The following is a 5,000-nucleotide window of genomic DNA, read 5'->3' as shown; positions in this document are numbered from 1 at the left end:
AGCTTGAAATACCTCTTATATGGAGTTGAAGATAAGTCATAGAATATAAGTCATTGATTTGTTGGTTTTATTTGTTGGAGTTAAAGTGCCTTAACCATGTGCAAAACACTTTAGGACGTGAGCTGTCGCTGTTACCACGTTGAAATATGTGTGGGTAGATTAAGCGAGAGCACTCTCTGCTGGTTGAAAAAGCTTACAGCACCTGGTATTCCCAGGCGGTCTCCCATCCAAGTACTAACCAGGCCCGACCCTGCTTAGCTTCCGAGATCAGACGAGATCGGGCGCATCCAGGCTGGTATGGCCGTAAGCTGAAGCTGCAGCTTGAAATACTTCTTATTTGGAGTTGAAGATAAGTCATATAATACAAGTCATTGATTTGTTGGTGATAATAATTTAGAAGCGCTTATTTGTTGGAGTTAAAGTGCCTTAACCATGTGCAAAACACTTTAGGACGTGAGCTGTCGCTGTTACCACGTTGAAATATGTGTGGGTAGATTAAGCTAGAGGGTTCTCTGCTGGTTGAAAAAGCTTACAGCACCTGGTATTCCCAGGCGGTCTCCCATCCAAGTACTAACCAGGGCCGACCCTGCTTAGCTTCCGAGATCAGACGAGATCGGGCGCATCCAGGCTGGTATGGCCGTAAGCAGAAGCTGCAGCTTGAAATACCTCTTATATGGAGTTGAAGATAAGTCATAGAATATAGGTCATAGATTTGTTGGTTTTATTTGTTGGAGTTAAAGTGCCTTAACCATGTGCAAAACACTTCAGGACGTGAGCTGTCGCTTTTACCACGTTGAAATATGTGTGGGTAGATTAAGCGAGAGCGCTCTCTGCTGGTTGAAAAAACTTACAGCACCTGGTATTCCCAGGCGGTCTCCCATTCAAGTACTAACCAGGCCCGACCCTGCTTAGCTTCCGAGATCAGACGAGATTGGGCGCATCCAGGCTGGTATGGCCGTAAGCAGAAGCTCCTGCTTGAAATACCTCTTATATGGAGTTGAAGATAAGTCATAGAATATAAGTCATTGATTTGTTGGTTTTATTTGTTGGAGTTAAAGCGCCTTAACCATGTGCAAAACACTTTAGGACGTGAGCTGTCGCTGTTACCACGTTGAAATATGTGTGGGTAGATTAAGCGAGAGCGTTCTCTGCTGGTTGAAAAAACTTACAGCACCTGGTATTCCCAGGCGGTCTCCCATCCAAGTACTAACCAGGCCCGACCCTGCTTAGCTTCCGAGATCAGACAAGATTGGGCGCATCCAGGCTGGTATGGCCGTAAGCAGAAGCTGCAGCTTGAAATACCTCTTATATGGAGTTGAAGATAAGTCATAGAATATAAGTCATTGATTTGTTGGTTTTATTTGTTGGAGTTAAAGTGCCTTAACCATGTGCAAAACACTTTAGGACGTGAGCTGTCGCTGTTACCACGTTGAAATATGTGTGGGTAGATTAAGCGAGAACGTTCTCTGCTGGTTGAAAGAGCTTACAGCACCTGGTACTCCCAGGCAGTCTCCCATCCAAGTACTAACCAAGCCCGACCCTGCTTAGCTTCCGAGATCAGACGAGATCAGGCGCATCCAGGCTGGTATGGCCGTAAGCAGAAGCTGGAGCTTGAAATACTTCTTATATGGAGTTGAAGATAAGTCATAGAATATATGTCATTGATTTGTTGGTGATAATAATTTAGAAGCGCTTATTTGTTGGAGTTAAGGTGCCTTAACTATGTACAAAACAATTTAGGACGTGAGCTGTCGCTGTTACCACGTTGAAATATGTGTGGGTAGATTAAGCGAGAGCGTTCTCTGCTGGTTGAAAAAGCTTACAGCACCTGGTATTCCCAGGCGGTCTCCCATCCAAGTACTAACCAGGCCCGACCCTGCTTAGCTTCCGAGATCAGACGAGATCGGGCGCATCCAGGCTGGTATGGCCGTAAGCAGAAGCTGCAGCTTGAAATACCTCTTATATGGAGTTGAAGATAAGTCATAGAATATAAGTCATTGATTTGTTGGTTTTATTTGTTGGAGTTAAAGTGCCTTAACCATGTGCAAAACACTTTAGGACGTGAGCTGTCGCTGTTACCACGTTGAAATATGTGTGGGTAGATTAAGCGAGAGCACTCTCTGCTGGTTGAAAAAGCTTACAGCACCTGGTATTCCCAGGCGGTCTCCCATCCAAGTACTAACCAGGCCCGACCCTGCTTAGCTTCCTAGATCAGATGAGATCGGGCGCATCCAGGCTGGTATGGCCGTAAGCTGAAGCTGCAGCTTGAAATACTTCTTATATGGAGTTGAAGATAAGTCATATAATACAAGTCATTGATTTGTTGGTGATAATAATTTAGAAGCGCTTATTTGTTGGAGTTAAAGTGCCTTAACCATGTGCAAAACACTTTAGGACGTGAGCTGTCGCTGTTACCACGTTGAAATATGTGTGGGTAGATTAAGCTAGAGGGTTCTCTGCTGGTTGAAAAAGCTTACAGCACCTGGTATTCCCAGGCGGTCTCCCATCCAAGTACTAACCAGGCCCGACCCTGCTTAGCTTCCGAGATCAGACGAGATCGGGCGCATCCAGGCTGGTATGGCCGTAAGCAGAAGCTGCAGCTTGAAATACCTCTTATATGGAGTTGAAGATAAGTCATAGAATATAAGTCATTGATTTTTTGGTTTAATTTGTTGGAGTTAAAGTGCCTTAACCATGTGCAAAACACTTTAGGACGTGAGCTGTCGCTGTTACCACGTTGAAATATGTGTGGGTAGATTAAGCGAGAGCGCTTTCTGCTGGTTGAAAATGCTTACAGCACCTGGTATTCCCAGGCGGTCTCCCATCCAAGTACTAACCATTCCCGACCCTGCTTAGCTTCCGAGATCAGACGAGATCGGGCGCATCCAGGCTGGTATGGCCGTAAGCAGAAGCTGCTGCTTGAAATACCTCTTATATGGAGTTGAAGATAAGTCATATAATATAAGTCATTGATTTGTTGGTGATATTAATTTAGAAGCGCTTATTTGTTGGAGTTAAAGTGCCTTAACCATGTGAAAAACACTTTTGGACGTGAGCTGTCGCTGTTACCACGTTGAAATATGTGTGGGTAGATTAAGCGAGAGCGCTCTCTGCTGGTTGAAAATGCTTACAGCACCTGGTATTCCCAGGCGGTCTCCCATCCAAGTATTAATCAGGCCCGACCCTGCTTAGCTTCCGAGATCAGACGAGATCGGGCGCATCCAGGCTGGTATGGCCGTAAGCAGAAGCTGCAGCTTGAAATAACTCTGATATGGAGTTAAAAGAGGCTTGGACATTAAAATAACTGAACAGTGGACACAGTAGTAAATCACAGGAACGGTGATCAGGATGAGTGGACTGGACACGTGTACAAACATACATGCTATCTGGACTGTGAAGGATGAAATTAGACAAATTGCTATGTGGTAAACTATGTATCTTACTGAATTCTGTTGTTGATGTGATCATGAATCTTACATAGAACGGGGCGGGACTTTGATAAGCGTCAGCTTCTCCCGTACCCTTTTCGTCATGTGCTGAGTATGCAATGTATAATGTTCTGGAGATGAAATGTGTCTATATAAACATGCCGAAATAAACGAAAAAATAAAAAAACAAAATAAGATAAGTTATATAATACAAGTCATTGATTTGTTGGTGATAATAATTTAGAAGCGCTTATTTGTTGGAGTTAAAGTGCCTTAACCATGTGCAAAACACTTTAGGACGTGAGCTGTCGCTGTTACCACGTTGAAATATGTGTGGGTAGATTAAGCGAGAGCGCTCTCTGCTGGTTGAAAATGCTTACAGCACCTGGTATTCCCAGGCGGTCTCCCATCCAAGTACTAACCAGGCCCGACCCTGCTTAGCTTCCGAGATCAGACGAGATTGGGCGCATCCAGGCTGGTATGGCCGTAAGCAGAAGCTGCTGCTTGAAATACCTCTTATATGGAGTTGAAGATAAGTCATAGAATAAAAGTCATTGATTTGTTGGTTTTATTTGTTGGAGTTAAAGTGCCTTAACTATGTGCAAAACACTTTAGGACGTGAGCTGTCGCTGTTACCACGTTGAAATATGTGTGGGTAGATTAAGCGAGAGCGTTCTCTGCTGGTTGAAAAAGCTTACAGCACCTGGTATTCCCAGGCGGTCTCCCATCCAAGTACTAACCAGGCCCGACCCTGCTTAGCTTCCGAGATCAGACGAGATCGGGCGCATCCAGGCTGGTATGGCCGTAAGCAGATGCTGCAGCTTGAAATACCTCTTATATGGAGTTGAAGATAAGTCATAGAATATAAGTCATTGATTTGTTGGTTTTATTTGTCGGAGTTAAAGTGCCTTAACCATGTGCAAAACACTTTAGGACGTGAGCTGTCGCTGTTACCACGTTGAAATATGTGTGGCTAAATTAAGCGAGAGCGTTCTCTGCTGGTTGAAAAAGATTACAGCACCTGGTATTCCCAGGCGGTCTCCCACCCAAGTACTAACCAGGCCAGACCCTGCTTAGCTTCCGAGATCAGACGAGATCGGGCGCATCCAGGCTGGTATGGCCGTGAGCAGAAGTTGCAGCTTGAAATACCTCTTATATGGAGTTGAAGATAAGTCATAGAATATATGTCATTGATTTGTTGGTTTTATTTGTTGGAGTTAAAGTGCCTTAACCATGTGCAAAACACTTTAGGACGAGAGCTGTCGCTGTTACCACGTTGAAATATGTGCGGGTAGATTAAGCGAGAGCCCTCTCTGCTGGTGGAAAAAGCTTACAGCACCTGGTATTCCCAGGCGGTCTCCCATCCAAGTACTAACCAGGCCCGACCCTGCTTAGCTTCCGAGATCAGACGAGTTCGGGCGCATCCAGGCTGGTATGGCCCTATGCAGACGCTGCAGCTTGAAATACCTCTTATATGGAGTTGAAGATAAGTCATATAATATAAGTCATTGATTTGTTGGTGATAATAATTTAGAAGCGCTTATTTGTTGGAGTTAAAGTGCCTTAACCATG

General features: G+C 44.7%; 14 non-coding genes across 14 annotated transcripts; all 14 read right to left on the bottom strand.

The window, feature by feature from the left end:
• Positions 1–190: 190 nt before the first annotated feature.
• Positions 191–309, bottom strand: LOC133434797 (5S ribosomal RNA). The gene has a single exon (XR_009778713.1). It is a non-coding gene; the product is annotated as a 5S ribosomal RNA (ribosomal RNA).
• Positions 310–526: 217 nt separating this feature from the next.
• LOC133435228 (5S ribosomal RNA) lies at positions 527–645 on the bottom strand. Its single transcript, XR_009779089.1, has one exon. It is a non-coding gene; the product is annotated as a 5S ribosomal RNA (ribosomal RNA).
• Positions 646–844: 199 nt separating this feature from the next.
• Positions 845–963, bottom strand: LOC133435429 (5S ribosomal RNA). The gene has a single exon (XR_009779283.1). It is a non-coding gene; the product is annotated as a 5S ribosomal RNA (ribosomal RNA).
• Positions 964–1,162: 199 nt separating this feature from the next.
• Positions 1,163–1,281, bottom strand: LOC133434840 (5S ribosomal RNA). Its single transcript, XR_009778753.1, has one exon. It is a non-coding gene; the product is annotated as a 5S ribosomal RNA (ribosomal RNA).
• A 199-nt stretch (positions 1,282–1,480) lies between these two features.
• On the bottom strand, positions 1,481–1,599 carry LOC133435444 (5S ribosomal RNA). The gene has a single exon (XR_009779297.1). It is a non-coding gene; the product is annotated as a 5S ribosomal RNA (ribosomal RNA).
• Positions 1,600–1,816: 217 nt separating this feature from the next.
• LOC133434785 (5S ribosomal RNA) lies at positions 1,817–1,935 on the bottom strand. The gene has a single exon (XR_009778702.1). It is a non-coding gene; the product is annotated as a 5S ribosomal RNA (ribosomal RNA).
• A 199-nt stretch (positions 1,936–2,134) lies between these two features.
• On the bottom strand, positions 2,135–2,253 carry LOC133435263 (5S ribosomal RNA). Its single transcript, XR_009779122.1, has one exon. It is a non-coding gene; the product is annotated as a 5S ribosomal RNA (ribosomal RNA).
• A 217-nt stretch (positions 2,254–2,470) lies between these two features.
• LOC133435445 (5S ribosomal RNA) lies at positions 2,471–2,589 on the bottom strand. Its single transcript, XR_009779298.1, has one exon. It is a non-coding gene; the product is annotated as a 5S ribosomal RNA (ribosomal RNA).
• Positions 2,590–2,788: 199 nt separating this feature from the next.
• LOC133434851 (5S ribosomal RNA) lies at positions 2,789–2,907 on the bottom strand. Its single transcript, XR_009778764.1, has one exon. It is a non-coding gene; the product is annotated as a 5S ribosomal RNA (ribosomal RNA).
• Positions 2,908–3,124: 217 nt separating this feature from the next.
• Positions 3,125–3,243, bottom strand: LOC133435300 (5S ribosomal RNA). Its single transcript, XR_009779157.1, has one exon. It is a non-coding gene; the product is annotated as a 5S ribosomal RNA (ribosomal RNA).
• Positions 3,244–3,801: 558 nt separating this feature from the next.
• Positions 3,802–3,920, bottom strand: LOC133435314 (5S ribosomal RNA). Its single transcript, XR_009779171.1, has one exon. It is a non-coding gene; the product is annotated as a 5S ribosomal RNA (ribosomal RNA).
• Positions 3,921–4,119: 199 nt separating this feature from the next.
• LOC133435433 (5S ribosomal RNA) lies at positions 4,120–4,238 on the bottom strand. Its single transcript, XR_009779287.1, has one exon. It is a non-coding gene; the product is annotated as a 5S ribosomal RNA (ribosomal RNA).
• Positions 4,239–4,437: 199 nt separating this feature from the next.
• On the bottom strand, positions 4,438–4,556 carry LOC133434864 (5S ribosomal RNA). Its single transcript, XR_009778776.1, has one exon. It is a non-coding gene; the product is annotated as a 5S ribosomal RNA (ribosomal RNA).
• Positions 4,557–4,755: 199 nt separating this feature from the next.
• LOC133434789 (5S ribosomal RNA) lies at positions 4,756–4,874 on the bottom strand. Its single transcript, XR_009778706.1, has one exon. It is a non-coding gene; the product is annotated as a 5S ribosomal RNA (ribosomal RNA).
• Between the last annotated feature and the right edge of the window lie 126 nt (positions 4,875–5,000).

Source organism: Cololabis saira, unplaced genomic scaffold, assembly GCF_033807715.1.
Source record: "Cololabis saira isolate AMF1-May2022 unplaced genomic scaffold, fColSai1.1 scf052, whole genome shotgun sequence".
Lineage (NCBI taxonomy): Eukaryota > Metazoa > Chordata > Actinopteri > Beloniformes > Belonidae > Cololabis > Cololabis saira.
Note: the sequence above shows the minus strand (reverse complement) of the source record. Positions and strands in the feature narration are given on the sequence as shown.